Source organism: Mesocricetus auratus, unplaced genomic scaffold (assembly GCF_017639785.1).
Source record: "Mesocricetus auratus isolate SY011 unplaced genomic scaffold, BCM_Maur_2.0 Super-Scaffold_100024, whole genome shotgun sequence".
Taxonomy (NCBI): Eukaryota; Metazoa; Chordata; class Mammalia; order Rodentia; family Cricetidae; genus Mesocricetus; species Mesocricetus auratus.
Window position 1 is genome coordinate 167,596 of NW_024429205.1, and position 20,742 is coordinate 188,337.

The window sequence follows — 20,742 nt, forward strand, 5'->3', positions numbered from 1 at the left end:
GACGAAGCTGAGACCAGAGAGTTTAAACAGCTCGCCCAGTGTCATCCAGTAGTTATTCATAAAACCATGACTTGAAATCCACATAGTCTGACTTCAGAGCCATAATGAAGCTTGGGCATGGGAGGGCACATGGAAAGGGGCTGTTTGGGGGATGAGTGTGTGTGTGTCCACTGTCGTGTCTGTAGCTGGAGAGATGGCTTAGTGGTTAAGAGCACTGGGTGCCCTTCCAGAGGACCCAGGATCAATTCCCAGCACTAACATGTTGACTCACAGCCATCTATAACTCCAGTTCCACAGGATCTGGCACACTATTCTGCACCATTCACATACATAGTGCACAAACATACATGCAGGCAAATGACCCAGATGCATAAAATTTAACAAAATAAATACACTTCTGAAAGGATGCATAAACATGTTTTTAATAAATAGGGAATTATAATAGATATTCTATATTTATTATGTTTATATAATATAAATAGAATTTTGCATAAATATATTACATTAAAAATACATGTATAATAAAATGCTATAAACAAAATATATAAATATAGTAAATATACATAATTTTTAAAAATTTAACATCTTTGTTGACTCTTTGGGAGTTTCATATCACATACCCCAATTCTGCTCACCTCCTGGTCTCCCCATACCGTCCCTTTACCCCTGCTGCACCTCCCCAAAAGAAAAGAAAGCAAGCAAGCAAACCCACAAAAACAAAACAACAACCACACACACTCAAAAAAAAAAAAAAAAAAACTAAAACCCTTGCTTCTTCCCTGCCTTTCTAACACCTCTTCATTTGTCTTGGTGGCAGTGAGGAGCCTTGGTGTGTCCTAAAATATATTCCTTTGTCCTATCAGCTACACTAGCAAATGTTCATTGCAATGAGTCATTGGTCTGGTTCAAGGCCTCTGGTTTCTGGTACACCATCATCACTGGATCCTTGCTGGAACCCCTCTGTGATATCCTGTGACCCACTCCAAGTCTTGGAGATCTTGAGGGTATCGTTCCACAGGACCAATCTCTTCACGAGCTCCAGCAGTTCTAGATGGGGTAGATGTTAGGGTGAGCTAACCCAAAGCCAGGCTGTGGGCCAGAGTGGTAGCTAAGCTGGTCAGTCCTTGCCCTCAGGGTCACTTCACCCTCACCCATGGTGAGAGGTGGGGCCAGCTCTCCTGTGAGGGTCAGAGCCAGCTCTCTCTGCTGTAGTGTCCATCAAGAGGCCAGGCCAGCGAAGGGTGGGGCGGTCTCAGTGTGGCCCTCTGATTTCATCTGTAATGGTTCCTAAGGCCTCTCGAGGTGACATAGGCCAAAGACCTCACAGACCTCAGCTGGACTATGGAACCAGACATGGCCCTCAGTAGCAGCTTGGACCCAGATGACATCCTGGATCTGGGTGGAAACAATGGCCACTCAGGTCAAGTTGGTCCTGGTGGCCTCATGGCCACTGGACACCACCGAGGAAGGCCTAAGGATGCAGCTCCAACCACAGGCTTCTATGTAACCTTTAGTGGCGATACAGGTCTCAGACTTCAGCACAGACCACAACCACAGTAGGACCACGGACCCAGACATGGTCCTCTGCAACATCTGGATCTGGATGTCACCACTTTCCCAGGTGGCAGTGCAAGCCCCGGCACAGATCGGCACAAGCACCAGTGGCAGTATGGCCCCTAATCTCGGTGTCTGCACTGCCTTCAATAGTAACAGGAGCCCTGGACATCAGCACAGATCCTGGCTGCAATAGGGTCATGAACTGGGACATGACCCTCAGTTGCGACTCTGGCCTAGATACCACCATGGCCACCAAGTGGCAGCACAGGCCACTCAGATCTGCATGCATCCTGGCCCTCAGACACCAACCTGGACTCAGGCGGCTGATCTGACCTTGGGCATCCTCATGGCCCTCAGTGGCAACAGGAGCCACATGCATCTATCCTGTAAGGCCGCAGACCCAGACATGGCCCTCCTCAGCAGCCTGGGCCCAGATGACAGCATGGACTCTGGTAACAGCACAGGCCACCCAGAACTGTATGGCCCTTGCTGTGGCATTGCCCCCAGACTCCAGCCAGGCCACAGGCTCCGGCACAGATCCCAAGCTTCTGGGTGGACCCTAATAGCAACCTGGGCCACAGACCCAGACATGACCCCAGGGAGCAAGCCGCTCTGCCTGGTCCACATCTCAGCTCCGAATGGTAGCCCCGGCCACTTAGATCAGGATGACTCTGGCAGCAGCATGGCCCCATCAAGCATGCAGGTTGTGGCCCAGACCCTAGTCTTCATGTGGCCTTTGGTGGTAATGTGGGCCATGGACATCAACGTAGACCTCTTGACTGCAGTAGGACCATGGACCCAAGCGTAGTCCTTGGCAGCAGCCTAGGTCTGGTTGTCAGTATGGCCCCAGGTGGCAGTGAAGGCCACCCAGATTGGCATGGCCCAGTGGCATCGTGGCTCCTCGACCCAAACACAATCCCAGGAGGTAGCCCAGACCACTGGAGTCAGCATGGCTCTCGATGGCGAGCCATGGATATCAACACAGACCCTGGCCGCTATAGGACCAGGGACCCAGACATGGTCCTTGGCAGCAGCCAGGCCAGGACATCATCATGGCCACCAGTACCACGCAGACCTCTAGCATCCGTCCACTCCTCTTGTCTTCATTTCCTCCTTTCTGCCTCTCTCTGCAGCACATGGACCATTCCACTTCTCTTCCCCCCCCCCCCCTGTTCTCCACCACATACTTGTTACAAGGCGCCAGACACGACAGGGCCTTATGCAAATATATAAATTTATATAATAAAATATATAATAAATTTGCATAATTTTAGAATAATGTTTTAGTTAGCATACAGGATGTTTTGTTACAACACTGCTATACACCTATATCATAACACCTTGCTTATATTTGTGCCACACCCATCTTTCCTCCCTCTGGGTCCTCTTCCCTCCCCCAGATAACACCTTTCTGTTTTCAGAGGGTGACCATCAGTATAATTTGATACCAAGATGTTAATATATTTAAAGCTACAGTTCAATGCTTACTTTTAATGTGTGTGTGTGTGTGTGTGTGTGTGTGTGTGTGTGTGTGTGTGTGTGTGGAGCTGAAGTTCCAGGCACCTGCCAGCTGTCTGACGTGCATGCTGGTAACCAAACTCAGGTTGGAAGAGCAACGACCCCTCTCTGCAGCTCCAGTGATGCCCATTTTAAGAATGGTGTTTGTTTTAGGATGCCAGTGTGGTGCTTGCTCAGTGGCATGTGTCAGTGGGGTCTCTGTTCTCGTTCTGTTTGCAAGAACTCAGCCTTGACAGAAGCCCTTTTCTGTGGAGCCACTAGATGATCCATGTTAAAGAGACAGGTTCATGGGTGACAAGGAAGAATTTTAACTAGTTCCAGGATCTAGTTCTCCTAGAGAACACAGCTCACCAAGGACTGGAGCTAAACAAAATCCATTCTTGCTGTTAGACAAATGGGATTTCCTGGGATTCCAGACAACGGCAAAGGTGTTTGCCACCAAGCCTGATGACCTGAGTCCCCAGGACCCACATGGTAGGAGAGAACCAGTGCCTGGAAGCTGCCTTCTAACTTCCATACACAAAATAAATAAATGCCATTTTAAAAAATGTTTTAAGATTCTAAACAAACCAGAGCTAATGAAATGTTGCACCCCCCCTCCCATCTTATGTGACACTTGGAACCCTTCTGCTGTCATTCTGAAGTCCAGAAGCCGTGTCAGAGAGAGAGCACCTCCTGTCTAGTCAGGATTTGTCTCCCTGTGCAGCTTTATTTCTGGGCAGAGCTCCACCCAGTAGCAGCTGAGGAGACAGCCGTGGGAAGTGTGACTGGGCAAGTCAGCTTTCTGCATCAGGCACTTATCACAGAGGGCACAGAGCCCTCTCTGTTTCCGCTGTCACTGTCCAGGTCATCAAGGCTCACTTGGTCCTGCAGACAGTTAAAGGCACAAAAGGCCACAGGAGAGACAAAAGGGCTCCAGGGATCAGACGAAGAAGTGACAGCCACACGGGGCCAGCCCTGGCATCAGAGCAGACAGAGACTTTAAGCTGAGTGGGGAAACGGCTGGGATGTTAGCAGGCAGATAATGGAGGGTGCACTTGGCCCAGTCAACTAGATTAGTGGAGGAGGAACTGAGCTGTGCTGTTTGAAGAGTCACAAACAGCAAAGCAGATACAGCATGGCTGCATTGCCAGAAGGGGCTAGCAGGAGGGGCTGCTTCTTACTAAGTAGGAAAGTGTGCCATTGAGAGAGATGTTGCTGGGCTTGGTTGTTCTCACTGGTGGTTTATTCAGAAGGATAGAGGCATTCGGGAGGCTAAGTAAACACAACACAGGTTCTAGAGTAGTCTGCTTAATAGTGAGCAAGTTTAAAACCAGCCTGAGCTTCATAGAGAAATCCTGGCTTAAAAGGATAGGAGCAGGGTCTGGAGAGATGGCTCAGTGGTTAAGATAACTGGCTGCTCTCCTAGATAGACCTGGATTCAGTTCCCAGCATGGTGGCTCACAATCATCTGTTGTGGAATAGAATATTTGTTTAACAATGTAAAGATGTGTTGCTGTTTTACCTTACCTGCCTAAGGTGCCTGATTAGTCTAATAAAAAGCTGATCGACCAATACCTAGGCAGAGGAGGGATAGGCAGGACTGTTGGACAAAGAGAAAAGGGGAGCCAGACAGCCAGGGGTCAGACAGACAGACATGGAGGAAACAGGAAAGCATGATGGACAGTACATAATGAGGTAAATGAGCCTCGGCTCAGTGGGTAAAAACACTCGCTGTTTAAGCAAGATGAACTCAGGAGAGTTCAAATCCCCAGGACCCATGGAAAAAGGTGGGCATGGCTGCACATGCCTGCAGCCCAACATACGGGTGGAGCTCAGTCTTCTAGTTCCACGAGAGACCCTGCCTCAAGGCAGCAAGGCTAAGAACAGTAGACACCTGACATTCTGCTGTGTCCTCCACACATGCATGCACCACACCACACCCATCCACCCCCCCACACACACATATGCGCAAACACACCATGCAGAATGTTTAAGGAAACCTAAGTAATGTCCAGTGTTAAGGCTGGACTCAAGAGTTGATGAGGATATCTAACAAAAATAAAGCAAGTCTGGAAAGGGTCTGGTTTCACTGGGGGAAGGACAGTTCCATATTGATTATTTGATTGTAAATTGGAGACAGGAGACAGAGTCGTTTGGAGATGTAGCAGATGCTGGCGTTGAAACAGGGCTGAAGCCCTCTGATAAATGTAAAGAAACACAAGAGGACCAATAGACACCACTTTAGGAAATGGCTTACTAGAGGGGGCGGGGAACTGGAGAGCAAGCACCTGTAATGCTAGAGGGTCCCGCTGGGAGTGCTGGACAACCTTCCCTGCAACCAAAACAGACAGCGGTGAGTGACCATTGTGGGTGACAGGTGGGAGAATCTAGGGGGACACCACTGCTTGGGAGGCTGAAAATCTCTGGAAAGGGTGAGGGCCAGAAGAAGGAATGCAGCAAACATCAGTGCAAGGCGGTCTTGGTGACGGGTGGCCAAGACGAAGGAGCAGAGCCAACTAAAAGAAGGTACTGGACCACCAAGATGGCTCCTCAGGTAAGGGTGACTGCAAGTAAGTCTGACCACCTGGGTTCACTCACCAGGATCCACAAACCAACTCCTGCAGCTGGCGCTCTCCCTCCCTCCTCCCTCCCTCCCTCCCTCCCTCCCTCCCTCCCTCCCTCCCTCCCTCTCTCTCTCTCTGTGTGCCCTCCCCCCCCGTGTGTGTGTGTGTGTGTGTGTGTGTGTGTGTGTGTGTGTGTGTGTGTGTGTATGTGTGTATAGAATGGGCTGGGGTAGAGAAAAAATAAAAGTGGATCTCACTTTTCTAACATGTCACACCTACAGAAACCGTGTTTGAGTCGTTGCTTCTAAAGAGGAACACTTACATTCTCATGTGTACCCAACCGGGGTGGAACTGGCAAGCCCCAGCAAATAACAGTGAGCCCCCCCCCTTGTGTCTGTGTTGCGCTGCATTGCTGTTTGGCTGTAGCTTCTGTAGGTGTTTGAAGGTGACTGAGGAACAGCTAGAACCCCTTCATATATGTAACCCAGCATTATAGATTCATTATTACTACTTAAAGCCTCCTTCCATAAACTTACAAAACTGCAATATGTGCTGGCTGATGTCACCTGGAAACTGAAAGTCGACATTCAGCCGCTCAGTGAGGATTTTTATTTTGGTGGTGCTGGGAGTACTGTAACTGGGGCAGCTGGGTTGCTATGGTGACTGGTTCTCAAAACAGAGCCCTCTGCTTCCATGCATCACACAGCAGATAAATCACAGGTTGACGTGGTCGTGACATCCTACTTGGGGCATCCGCCCTGCTCTCATCGGGACTTATGGGAGGGAAATTTGGGATCAGAGCCAAAAAAAGCATTAGTTAAAAAATTGCAACTTGGCCTTCTCAGTCCTCACGGCCCTGAAAATAATTGGCTCACATCTTAGACCTCTGCCTCGGGTGTGGCTTGAGGCTTGGGGAAGGTTCATCCCCAAAGCAACTGTGTGATGAGTTGCTCCAGTGTGTACACAAGTTGAAAGCTGAGACTCGGGCCTCCCTCGTGCCTCCAGCAGATGGAGTGGGGTGGGGCGGATGAGTTCAGGACTGAACTGAGAACCCAGCTGCTGCTCCTGGGGCCTCTTGCAATTTCTGACTTACTAAGACCGGTCTGGAGCAGTACCCAGGAGGCCCTTGCATCTCCACGTTCATACATCATTGGCAAGAGCCAGGTTCTGCCATTGGTGTATCAAGAAAATACGATGTTTCATTCGGCCACCAAGAAGAATCCTGTCAATTCAGGGAGATGGGTGGAACTGCAGACAATCGTGTTTTGTTTTGTTTTGTTTTAAGCCAGACTGAGACAAGTATCACTTTTCTATCATGTAAAGAATCTAGATTTTAAAAAAAAGAATCAATTAAAATATAAATACATGTGACATGGCAGTAGACAAGGAAGAAGACCTGGGCGAAGGAGGGACAAAAGGCAAGTTTCATCAACTAAAACAAAACAGAAATTATGCCAGAGCTCTCCGAGGAGAAGGTGGGTGGGAACAGACGCTGCCGTTGAGGCCCTCCAAGCAGACCTCCACGCCCACGCAGTCCTCCCGGGTCTCACCGGTAGGGGTCCCCATTGAGTCGCGCGTCTTACACTGCGCTGGGTTTACTGGGTCCTAAGGATGGCGACACTTTGAATAGGGCGTATCTGCCTTAGTTCTTGCCTAAGCATGACACGGGAAAGGGGGGTGAGATTCCTGACTAGCAGAATGACTCATTATGAACAAACGGAGGGCAGACTCCCTGCCTCTTATCAGTGCTCCAGTGTGCCCCGGGACAAGCCTGACTCAGACCAGAAGTCCTGAGTCTCCGCAGCAACCAGAGAGCATGTTCCCCCTTGAGGGAGAAATGTATTTAGGGGAAGTGCTACGGATTTCTTAATGTTGTCTGCAACCCCATGTTAAAACCTGGGCTTCTAGGTGAAGTCACATACCTCAGAAACAAGACTTTCATGCTGAAGAAAAAAAAATCAGCCACCTCCGCAAAGAAACCAAGAATAGGTAGAAATGTCTGTGATCTTAGCAGCAATGGTTCTACGACACACATACCCAAAACCATAAGCCACACCTGACTGTGTGCACCTTACTGCATATAAATTTGACCAGTAAGTTTTGTTTGTATTTATTTTGTTTTTGAGACAAAGTCTCAAAATGCAGCCCAAACTAGTTTCAAATAAAAAATCCTCCTACACCAGCCTCCTGAGTGCTAAGGTTACAGGCATGGACCACCGCACTAAACTTAAAATTTTTGTCTGTTTTTAAAAGAAGAAATACAGTTATCCAGGTGTGGTAGCACAGACCTGTAATCCCAGCTACTAAGGAAAAATAAAAAGCAACTAAGGATCTTGTCTCCATCCTCTTCTCTTGGGTACTATGCATATATGCATATCTTTTAGGTTCTTTCCTGTTTCCCAGACTCTCTATCTGTGGAAGTGCAGCCTGGCACTATCCTGATCCATATCTAAAATCCATATATGAGTGAGTACATACCATGTTTGTCTTTTTGCGACTGGGTTACCTCACTCAGGATGGTTTCTTCCAGTGCTATCCATTTCCCTGCGAATTTCAAGATTCCATTGTTTTTTTCTGCTGAGTAATACTCCATTGTGTAAATGTACCACATTTTCTCTATCCACTCTTCAGTTGAGGGGCATCTAGGTTGCTTCCAGGTTCTGGCTATTACAAACAATGCTGCTATGAACATAGTGGAGCAGATGCCCTTGTTGTATGAACCTGCCTCATTTGGATAAATGCCTAAGAGTGGAATTGCTGGGTCTAGTGGTAGATTAATTCCCATTTTCCTGCGGAATCTCCATACTGATTTCCAAAGAGGCTGTATGAGTCGGCACTCCCACCAGCAGTGGAGGAGTGTTCCTCTCTCTCCACATCCTCTCCAGCATAAATTGTCTTGTCTTCGGTGTTTTTGATTCTAGCCATTCTGACAGGAGTAAAATGGTATCTCAGAGTTGTTTTGATTTGCATTTCCCTGATGGCTAAGGATGTTGAGCACTTTCTTAAGTGTCTCTTGGCCATTTTAGCCTCCTCTACTGAGAATTCTCTATTTAGCTCTGTACCCCACCTTTCAAGTGGATCCTTTGGTGTTTTGGAGACTTGTTTCTTGAGTTCTTTGTAAATTTTGGAGATTAGCCCTCTGTCAGATGTAGGGTTAGTGAATATCTTTTCCCATTCTGTGGCCTGCCTTTTTGTCTTTTTGACTGTGTCCTTTGCCTTACAGAAGCTTTTTAGTTTCAGAAGGTCCCATTTGTTAATTGTCAATCTCAGTGCCTGTGCCACTGGTGTTATGTTTAGGAAGTGGTCTCCTGTACCAACTCGTTGAAGAGTATCTCCCACTTTCTCTTCTAAAAGTTTCAGTGTGGCTGGATGTATGTTGAGATCTTTGATCCATTTGGACTTAAGTTTTGTACAAGGCGATAAACATGGATCTATCTGCAGTCTTCTGCAGACCAGTACCCAGTTATGCCAGCACCATTTGTTGAAGATGCTTTCTTTTTTCCACTGTACAGTTTTAGCTTCTTTGTCAAAAATCAGGTGTTCATAGGTGTGTGGGTTAAAATTAGGGCTTTCGATTCGGTTCCATTGGTCTACCTGCCTATTTTTGTGCCAATACCAAGCTGTTTTCAGGACTATAGCTCTATAATAGAGCTTGAAGTCAGGTATGGTGGTGCGTCCTGAAGTTCCTTTATTGTATAGGGATGTTTTGGCTATCCTGGGCCTTTTGTTTTTCCATATAAAGTTGATTAATGTTCTTTCCAGGTCCTTGAAAAATTGTGATGGAATTTTGATAGGGATTGCATTGAATTTATAGACTGCTTTTGGCAAGATTGCCATTTTTATTATGTTGATCCTACCAATACAAGAGCATGGGAGATCTTTCCATTTTCTGGTATCTTCTTTGATTTCTTTCTTCAAAGACACAAAGTTCTTGATATACAGGTCTTTCACTTCCTTGGTTAACATTATCCCCAGATATTTGATGCTGTTTTTAGTGGAGGGACCACCTCGAATGCCCGTTCCTGATAATGAACTTGATGTCTATAACCATCCGGGAGCCTTCATCCTGTGACTGATGGAAGCAGAGGCAAACACACAACTAATCACTGAACTGAACCCAAGGAACCCAGTGACAGAGAGAGAGGAGTGATGAGCAAATTGGCAAAGAATGGGCTGGCAAAACCAGCAGAGACAGCTGATCTGAACAGGGGAGTGCTCTTGGACCCCAGACCGACAGTGGGGAGGCCAGCATGGGACTGATCTGGACCCCCCCAAATGTGAGTGTCAGTGAAAAGGCCTGGGCAACCTATGGGGCCCTGAGCTGTGGATCAGTGTCTATCCCTGGTATACAAACTGTCTTCATGTGCCTATAGCACAAAGAGAGATGCTCTCTCAGCCTGGACTCTTAGGGGAGTGCCTTGACCCTACCAAGAGTAAAATGACAGACTCTAGATATCCCCTATGTGGAAGGATTTGGCAATAGGGTGGGAGGGAGGGGGGAAGGGTAGTGCGGGAAGAGGGGAGGGAGAGGGAACTGGGATTGGCATGTAAAACAAGCTATTTAAAATTAAAATAAAAAATGATAAAAAAAAAGCAACTAAGATACAGATTGAGTTTAAGGTCAACTTGGGTAACTTGGTGAGACCCTGTCTCAAAATGAAAGGTAAAAAGGGGGCTGTGGCATGTTCAATGCTTCAGACAGACACAGACTGATGACAGAGAGATAATTTAGTGGAGGAAAAACAGCTGCCCAGCATACTTTATTCATTGTGAACTCCCAATGGTCCCTTGCTTACCCATCTATAGAGATATGTACGCTGCTTATATTTAGAGCAGATACATACAAAGGCCAGTGTAAAGGAACCACAACACCCAAGTGCCGAGTGCCAATCCTAGCCCTCTAGAGCGTGGGTTGGTGGACGCCCTACTCATTTTTACTCAACTCCCTGTTCACTGGGTTGGAGGGAAGGGAAATCAGTGGGGCAAGGGTTGGCGACAGCTCTGGAGTCAGCATGGGTAGAAATGTCAGGTTGCAGCGGAAAACCGAGGCACCTTCAGCGTACCCCATGGCTCTCCATCCCAGGCAGCCACGGGGCAGAGAAACCAGTTCTGGTGCCAGTGGGAACTCGAGTCAAGCCAGCAGCTTGAGCACACTGGAGGGTTGCTGCCACCTGTGCTTGCAACACACACTCGTGAAGTTACTGAATACCTGGAGGCCTGTACACCAACAAGACCATTAAACTGGGTGGGGGAAATGAACACATACACACTTAAAATGGAAAAAAAAAAAAGCAAAAGGCATCATAGCAGGTGGGGTTAAGGTGGGGTTAACTAAAGAGCTCATACCCTGAAGGGCAAGAGATCCCAGAATTTTTTTTTAATGTAAGTATCTTCGATTGGAAAAATGTGAGTATGAGCTTCTAAAAAGTATATAGGGTTTTCCTGCTTTTTGGTAAAACACCCTCAGTGGATAGGTACAGAGGCCTTTTCTTTTTTTCTAAATAGGTATTTCTCAGGAACACCTTCTCCTGACTGCTAACCTTGTGAGAAAGGGCCTTGCTGCTTTCAGTTTGATGGCTAACCTTACTCCAAAGACTTAATTATCTCTTTCACATGCCCACCCCACCCCCACCATGGTTTCTGATGTGGCCTTTGTCTTTTAACACACACATGTGCACATAAGATTCATTTTTTTATTTCATTTTGTGTGTGTGTGTGTCTATGTCAGGAGAAATGCATGTGAATGTAGGTGCCTAAGGAGGCCAGAGAGGTCATCAGATCCTCGAAACTGGAGTTACAGGAGGGTGTGAGCCCCTTGAAGTGGGTACTGGGAACCCAAACTCAAATCCTTTGCAAGAACCACAGAAACAAGCTGGGCGTTGGTGGCGCACGCCTTTAATCCCGGCACTGGGGAGGCAGAGGCAGGCAGATCTCTGTGAGTTCGAGGCCAGCCTGGTCTACAAAGTGAGTTCCAGGACAGCCTCCAAGACAATACAGAGAAACCCTGTCTCAAACAAACAAACAAACACAAACAAACAAACAAACCACAGAACCATCTCTAGCCCAGAGGGTTGTTTATGTAAGTGGGTTGTCTTTGTCATCAAATCTCTGTTTCTCTCTCTCTCTCTCTCTCTCTCTCTCTCTCTCTCTCTCTCTCTCTCTCTCTCTCTCTCTCTCTGTGTGTGTGTGTGTGTGTGTGTGTGTTTAGGCCAGAGGTGGACTTCAAAAGTCACTTCATAGATATTGTTCACTGATTAGACCTGGATATCTGACTAGCAATACCCAGGGATCTGCCTGTCCCCTCTCGCTGTGCCCCACCCAGTGGTGAGGTAATAAGTGGTGCCACCGTGCCAGTTTTTTTTTCTTTTCACATGGGTTCTGGGATCAAACGCATCCTTTTATTTACAAAGCAAGCATTTTACCAAGTGAGTCATCTCCCTGGTACTCAACAAGCGTTTTCTATTTAAACCCAGGATCTTCATAATTATTATTTGGAAAACTGTGCCAATCTTTCAATAAACACTGATGTACCTACTGTGTGTTAGAATAGCAGAACACAAACTTCACACTGGAGATAATTTGTGATTGTTATTTTCCTTGAAGAAGTCAAGCTGTAAGGACCAGCTCACACTAGCATGTCCTGGACACCTTTAACAGACAGGCAAACCCTGATTACCAGCAGTGTTCTGATGCACTTCGCGGGGTTCTGGGGTGCTGTGAGAACAGGTTACAGAAGTTGTAAATGGATCCTTCTCTTAGGCAAACTGCCAGGCAAGGCCTCATTTCACATTTAATGTGGTGTAGGATAAAATACCACAAGATATGTCTTCTGGCCAGTGGGAGAGTAACGCAGTTCTCAGGTCTCAGCACTAGTGGCTGGTTTCCCTTGAGGCAGTGGAGAAAGGTTTTAAGATGGAAGAGAATTTTCATAAAAAGAAAAGAAGGCTCGCAGGTAGGCCTGTGACATTTGTTCCTCGAAGCTGCTGTGGAGATCACTTTTATAATTTTGTTGGTAGGGGGCTCTAAACACTTTGCCTGTCTCTTTGAACCGATTGTTCAGTATCTGTTCTAAGGCAAGCTTTGTGAGGCTTCCCTAGTTAACCACATTCCAGTTGATATCTAGCCTTCACTTTAGTTTTAATTTGGCCACCAGTGCATAGAATTACAGTAATCACACTCTTGGATTCAGTGAAGCACATCATTGATCCAAGTATGACCTACTTTACTTCGTTGCTTTTAAATAATGCAGAAAATACCCATGAAGCTACCTGGCTCCTGTTCACAAGATTATAACCAACACCCAACTCTGCATGTGTATCCATGGCCTATCCTTTCTGCCTCCTCCTTCCAAACCATCGCTAACCTGAATCCCAATGGCTGTGCTTCCCCGTGTGATCTTATTCTTTTTTTTTTCTTTTTACGATTACTTATTTAGCTTGTGCATGTGCACATGGATGCACACAGCTTGCCATGGCATACATTTAGAGGCCAAAGGACAACCAGTGAAAGTCAGTTTGCTCCTTCCATCATGTGAGTCCCAGGGGCTGAACTCAGGTCATCGGGCTTGGCGGCATGCCCTTTACCTACTAAGCCTACCTACTCACTGGCCCCCTACAACAGCCAGAACTCTTCTTGGATCTGCCTCTCTTCTCTACTCACCCAACTTTGTGTCTTATTTTCTAATCCTTCAAGGCTAATTTGTGCTCCCCAAATAGTCTTGGGCAGTGTGGCCTTCCAACGGCATGAAAGACTATCAGGGGACATATTCTTAGAGAAAACTGACTCCCCTCTCCCATCCTCCAGTAGTTTCCAACAGCTCCTTGGCTAGGGATGGGATTCTGCACCCAAGTCCTCTCTCCATGCTGGAATGTGGTCTGCCTTGGGCTTGCATAACTCTTACACTTATCGTCACTTCATCTGCAGTGAATCCACATGTGTCGCTGCCAGGCTGTGTCCAGGAGATGCTGTTCTCGTTGTGGTCATCCACCACCCCTGACTCTTACACACTTTCAGCCCCTTCAGGAGTGAGCTGTGAGCCTTGAGAGGAGGAGGAGGAGGTGTTCCTTTTATGAGTGAGCACTCTGCGTCCTCTTGTTCTCTGCACCTTGTTGTAGGTCTGTGTGTTACCCACCATCATCTGCAAAGACAAGCTTCTCTGATGAGGGTTGAGGATTACGCTAACCTATGGGTGTTACTGCTCTCGAGGCAGTGGGACCTAAAAAACTGGAGCCAATAAATGAGGTTGGCTAAAGTCTCATGCAATAATAAGCTTTATTTGGAGCATCACACAGTTCATTTTCTGAGGGCTACGAGAAGTCACGTGAGTAAAGTGTGCAATCACAAGAGCAAGCCACACATGGTAGCAAGCTGCACATGACAGACACATGTTTTCCATAGAGGCATATAAACAAATAACAATAGCCAGCTGCGTGAATAATCTGAAGTAAACCCACTACACCTGAGACAGGCAGGAAAACATAGCCTAAGAACAATGCCATGTTTTGAAGAAACTAAGGTCACAAAATTCTTATTTTATTGGAGTTTTCTCAGAAATCTCCTTACGTGACTATTCTCGGACAGTGTTCCAACATCTCCTCCTTATTTATTTCTTAATAACAGGATATTCAGAGTGGCTTTGACTTAAGATGTTGTAGAGAAATCTAATTGTCATTTGAGGCCTGAGTATCCTATAAGCAAGAAAATTAGAAACACAATGAATAATAGAACAATGAAAGTATTGTGTGTAATACTCTGCCACCAAGACCCAAACTATGTTTGGTACTATTGTTTACATTATTATATTGAGTAGAAAAATCTAGAGAACCCATATGATTAGTAGTTCTGGTCTCTTATAGAACATAAGCCTATATTTGGCTTTAATAGGAGTACAAATGTTATGATGTCCTGTACAAATAGGAAGTGATTTAAATCCCAAGGAAAAACTAAATGCAGTCCCTTCTCCAGACTGATGAATGAGTCTATTGCAGTCCCAAGGTCCATTCATAAACACAGAGTCATTAGCAGAATATCTTCTCCCTTGGTGCACAGGGCCTGAATTTGGTCCCAGGTGGGTAGACTTGACTTCTGGTGATGTGATCTGGGGTCAGAGGAGCCTAAGAATCCATGGTGTTTCAGTGGATCCATCTGCAATGACTTCTGGAAAAGTAAAAATAGACTGGGTTAATGCGTCATCTTGCCTTATTTCCTTCTGCAATAAAATAAGGTCAGAGTGTGCATGCGTATAGGTAATAAACAAAGAATGTGTGCAGGTTTTTTTTTAACCAGATGTTGCAGTTCCCCTAGTAATGGAAGCATAACAGAATGTGAAGACAAAATCAAACCAATTTCTCTTGCTGGAAAAAATCCTACAACATAAGCAGAATCTGAAACAATATATAAGGCTTTATGAATTAACCGTAATAGTTTTCTCACAAACACTCGGAATACTCCTCACATGACTCCATTCTTGAACTGTGTTCCAACATATGGGTATAATTTAAGCTACTAGGAGTTGGTTTGATATTATGTCCATTCAACAAAATAATAGTAGCAGATTCTCCTCTAGGGCCCATGACCAGCCTAGTCATAGGTTCTTGGCCAAGTAATGGTGCTGGGTATGGGTTTCACCTTCTGGAGTGAGTAGGCTTTAAATCCAACCTAAGAGGAAAGTTGTTGGTTGCTCCCATGCTGTTTGTACCACTATTGCTCTAGCAGGCCTGTCTTCCAGGGCAGACAATATTGCATCGTGTAGGGTTCACAGCTAAGACATCATCTGGCTGCTTTTCTCCTCCAGTAGCATGCATAGCATCTTCCAGCACTGTGAAATCTAGCCAGTAGGGATGAAACTTCCAGATCGGTTTTTAAGTTTTATTTATTATTACCTTGTGTGTGTGTGTGTGTGTGTGTGTGTGTCTGTCTGTCTGTCTGTCTGTTTGTCTGTGTGAATATGGCTATATGCATGCCTTGGAGCTTGTGTCAAAGTCAGAGGACACCGCTTAGAAAATGATTCTCTCTTTCCATTCCACTCTTGCATGTGTTTCAGGATCAAGGCTGGGTCATCAGGCTTCGGTAGCAAGTGTTTTTATCCCCATAGCCATCTCACCTGCCCTAAAACTGACTTTTGAAGTGGCTGTCCCAATTATAAACAGTAAGTCAGAATACTATGAGAATTGGCGGGGCTGTAAGAATCCTCTGCGACACAACACTCGGTATAGTCAGGCTTAGTTTATGCTGCACAATGGTGAGTTAACAAGTATCACATGATTATTGCTAGCATTTCCACAGTGATGCCAAGCATCTTTTATAGGTGATTTTGAGGCCGTGCCCCCAAGATATAGAAAAACAAAACAAAACAGGAAAGCTACCCTTGGGAGTTGGTTCTGTTCTTCCACCATGTGACTACTGAGGCTAGAACCCAGGTCACTGTGCTTGGCGACAGGTGCCTTTCCCCTATGAGCTGTCGTGCCAGCCCTGGGTGTGTTTCACTAGCAACTGTCTCACTCCTGAGACTTTACTCATAGTCCTAACATACAGTAGGCCAGATTGCTCTCTCTTGCCTTCCTTCAAAAGTATCCTAGTGACTCCTGGCTCCAAATAAAACTTAGAATCACCTCTTCAAGCCCCTTAAAATCCTTCTTGTGACTTTAGGTACAGTGGCTTTGAATCTAAACTCAGTCTTCACACTATCCACGAGCAGACGATGGATGTCTCTCTGCATCTCTCTTAATACAGTTTTATCATTTTCCGAGCAGGGATCACAGGTACGTATTATCTAGATTATTTCAAGGTATTTTATATGATCTGATACTGTTGAATTTCTCCTTTGTGCTTTAGTATGTTAAATGCAACCCAGATTTTCTTGAATGTGATGCTTAGGGACATGACTGAATCCCATTTATAACAGTGGCTTCTGTATTATTTATCACCTTTTTTTATTTGAAGTCCTGAGCATTTTATCTCCTTCTTTCTGACCCTTTGCTTTTGGTTTGTTTTTATCACAGAAGTTTATCCCAGAAGCCTTCTCAGACATTGTTGGATATGGTGTTGGTGATAAGTTCCCTTGTCTGTATTGTGACATATTGTAGACAGAGTTTCTGTTCTGATAGGGCCAGCAGCTGTTTGGTCCCAGATAAATACACAGAGACTTACATTAATTAGAAACTGTTTGGCAGATGGCTCAGGCTTCTTATTGGCTAGCTCTCTCTCTCTTAATTATTAACCCATAACTATTAATTTATGTATTTCTATATGGCCTTAACTGGAGAAGGCTCTAGCATGCTATTCCTTCAGGGACTACATGGTGTCTCTCCTTCATCTCTCTCTGCATTCTCTCCTCAGAATTCTCCTTATCTGGTAGTCCCGCCTACACTGCCTGCCTGGCTACTGGCCAATCAGTGGTTTATTCATCAACTGTTGGTAGCTGTGTTTGCGATCAGAGCCATCCGAGCAGGCTAGCTAAAGGTGTTAAAAACAGGGACACAAGATGGCTGTCGGGAGGGTAGATTCAGTCCATACTGAATGAGCCCTTAGTTTATTCTTATACCATCTTATGTCTTCAACCAGCCTTGGGGACAAAATGGCAGAAGCCTTCTATTATCACGTATAAGGGGCAAAGAGATTTACTTCCCTTAATTCTCTAGGTATTTGGTAGCCACACCTGCCATCCGGTCTTCAGGGTCAGAGTAAACACACCTGGGCCCATGTCTATTATTATTTAGAAAAGAAACATCCACCGCCAAGGCCAGAACATCCTGTAGTCGCCAAACTAATGTCTTATGGACAATAAGACAGATTTGAGCTCTCTGAACTTGTGGCAAGATGGAATGGACTCCTTTTCATGGGTCTTGCAAGCACACACTCATGCTGAAGATCAAGCCTGTGGTCTCATGCATACTAGCAAGTGCTCCATTGAGTGACATCCCAACCATTAAATATCTGTGGATTGGCAGCCAGCTTCCTGGATTCCCTGTAACTTACCACTTCATATGCCCTCATCTCTTCATGTGTTTAGGACAACTTTTAGCTGATGCTTCTCTATTTAAATGTCAATAAATTAGATACTGATGTCCAAATATTTATGAATTATAAACCATGAGAAGGTGTAAGCTTGTAATTCTGCTCTGGGAAGCTGAGGGAGAAGGGCTGCACATTCCAAGCCAACCTGGACAAAAGAGGGAGACCCTACCTCAAAAACCAAGCAGATGTATAGGGTACATTTTAAGAATTTATAGTCAATTGAGTTTTGTTTTGCCCCTCCTCATTTTCTTTCTTCCTTTCATTCATTCTTTTATTTATATATCTTTTATTTTAAAATTGCAATTATTTATGTATTTGCATTTGTGTGAGGGACTGCACGCCTCATGTGTGCAAGTCAGAAACAACTTCTGTCTTTTGGCCATGTGGGTGCTAGGGGTCAGACTCAGGTTTCAGACTTGGCAACAGGCACCTTCATCTGCTGACCATCTCCCCAGCTTGTCTTTCATTTTTATTTGGCTTGTTTTCTGAGATAGCCTAGTATAGAATTCACAGATATACTCCTGCCCCCGATTTAGGAGTTGGGATTACAGGAGTATGCCACCACAACCATCCAGGCCCTTCACACCACCAACCCACCCCGTTTTCCTTATAACCTCTTAGGAAAGCTATAAGAAGCTTTGAGCCAAGTCCCTAGAGAAGTCCCAAGTCACACCACAGCAGGGAGACAGGCAAGGGGTCTGAAGCCTTGCAGCTCTGTGCTGCCTACTATGCTAATCCTAATAATTTGTTTTAACAGAACCTTCCAGAAATTCCTTCTTTGCAGGAGGAGGGATGGAGGGAACAAAAGCACTGCAGACTGTGGAGAAAGCAGGACTGAGGGTGGAAGAGACTAAGAAGCCTCTTTCCTTGAGCCGCTTCCTTCTTTCCCATCCAGGAGTGACCGCAAATATGGCCACAGTCCAAACCGCCCTCACCCTCATCCAAGGAAGCCTCATGCACTGATGTAACAGCTGTCTGGGTGTGCCTGGCCAGGCTAGCTATCCCTCACCCAGGTTAAGAGTGCAAAATGAAGAGCTACACTTCTTTGGGTCCACGAGGCTGGGTATGATCTGAGTTCCTCTGCCTCAGGCACCCCTTGGAGGAGTGCTTGCTTGGGCCGGGGCCACCACCATGCAGGGGTAATGGCCTTGTCCCTCGGGAAGTCCCAGTACATTGGCAAGGCAGACCTCCCCAGTAGTGGTCCGTAGTTTTCAAAGCAGTGCCAATGCTGAGACTGAGAATTCTGGGACACAGAGAGAGGATCATTTGTGTAGTCCTCCTGCAGGTCAGGGAAGACTTTGTGGAGGAAGAGATGCCTGACCTCACGCAGAAAGCTAGATGGAACCGTCATCCAAAATGCAATCAGTGGGGTGTAATTGGAGTTTTCCCGTCAGGTTCCTCTGCCCTTCAGCCCCAAATGAACTCACAGAGACACTAATTAATTATTAAACGGTTCGCTCATGGCTAGGGCTTCTTATTGGATAGCTATGTCTTAATTATTAACTCATAACTACTAATCTATGTATTTCTACATGGCCTTTTCTTACCAGAGAACGCCTCCTGCATCCTATCCTCCCAGTCTCTACGTGGCGTCTCCTCACAGCACCTCTCCTCTCTCCCCAGTATTCTCCTCATCCCCTAGCCCCGCCTATCTTCCTGCCTCTATTGGCCAAACTGTGTTTTATTCATCAGCCAATAGGGGAAACATATATACAGAAGGACATCCCTCATCAGTGGGGAGCTGGAGTTTCAGTTCTAGAGTCAGATTTACAGTAAGAGCCCTGGGCTCACTCAGCCCACCCATGCAAGCACCCATTGCTTTTATTCATAAAAGGGTGATACTAGTACAGAAAGCATAACTTTATTAGAAAAATTAAATGATATTCTGGATATATAGCTCTTAGTCAACTCATTTTATGACCAACTCACAGAAAACCAATTTGCAGAAACCCAAATCTCCAAATAACCAATATTCAGAAATCTGCAAGGTACCAAGTGGTTTTAATTGGAATATTCAAGTCTGGTCTGTAATGGAGAGCTGTGCCTTCTGCCTGTTGATGCACTTGAGACTGACAGTCAAGAGGGAATGCAACATGTACACGTATGTGTAGCATGCTACTTTGTTATTTTTAATTGTTGTTGTTGTTAATTGTTTGAGACAGGGTCTCTCTATGCAGTGCTGACCAGCCTGGAACTTACTATGTGGTCAAGACTGGCCTCAAACCTCAGGAATCCTCCTGCCGCCTGCTCTTCAGTTCGGTCATTAGAGGCATGGTCCTTCCTTCCTACCTCTCTGTGTTTTCCCGACCCATGATGCTCAAGGTGGAACCCAGAACTTTACACGCACCAGGCAACCATTGTGTCCCTGCCCTCCAAACACTGCTGCAAACACGAAGAGGTGGCAAAAGTGCTTTCCGAGTCTGGTAACCTGGACACAGGAACCCACACCCATGTGGGAGAAGAGAATGAACACCACTAAGCTGTCCTCTGACCTCTACACATGTGCTGCAGTACACATACCTCATATGTACACACACACACACACAATTATGAGTTAATTAATAAAGAGTTTAAAGGATATTTTTTAAAAAGGTAGGACTGTGAAATCCTCAGTTGAATCCTAGACATGGGGGGAAATGGCAAAGTAAAACAGTAATATTCACAATGAAGTGCTATTTATCTCCACCAAATTTTTTATTTTTCTTTTTAATTTTTTATCATATGTGTGTATGCATTCCACTGTGCATGTGTGGTGGTCAGAGGACAACTTATCTTGGACTAAACAACTTATTTAAGGGAGTCAGTTTTCACCTTCTACCATGTGGGCCCTGAGATTGAACTCGGTTCCCCAGGCTGGCTTTACCACTGAGCCATCTTGCTGGCCCCTACATACCAAAATTAAAACATCACATGTCATTAACTTCTATTTCTTCTATTCATTTTGATACTTTAGAGTGTCTTCTATTTTTCAAAGTGTAAACATTTACAGTGATCTCTTCCCTGTTCCATTTGTGATATATCAGACTTAAATGAGTTAAACTTAAAATTGAATTTATTTCTAATTAAATTTCAAATATATTAAGTTTCAATTCACATCATAGCAAGG

General features: G+C 45.6%; 2 long non-coding RNA genes across 2 annotated transcripts in view; one reads left to right on the forward strand and one right to left on the reverse strand.

The window, feature by feature from the left end:
• Positions 1-5,370: 5,370 nt before the first annotated feature.
• LOC121133800 overlaps positions 5,371-20,742 on the forward strand; it is a 33,425-nt gene continuing 18,053 nt past the window's right edge. The window contains exon 1 of the long non-coding RNA XR_005870789.1: positions 5,371-5,611. This is a non-coding gene — a long non-coding RNA (uncharacterized LOC121133800). The remainder of the gene's footprint in view (positions 5,612-20,742) is intronic.
• The window catches only part of LOC121133801, a 33,820-nt gene continuing 26,955 nt past the window's right edge, over positions 13,878-20,742 (reverse strand). Inside the window, exon 2 of the long non-coding RNA XR_005870790.1 lies at positions 13,878-14,777. This is a non-coding gene — a long non-coding RNA (uncharacterized LOC121133801). The remainder of the gene's footprint in view (positions 14,778-20,742) is intronic.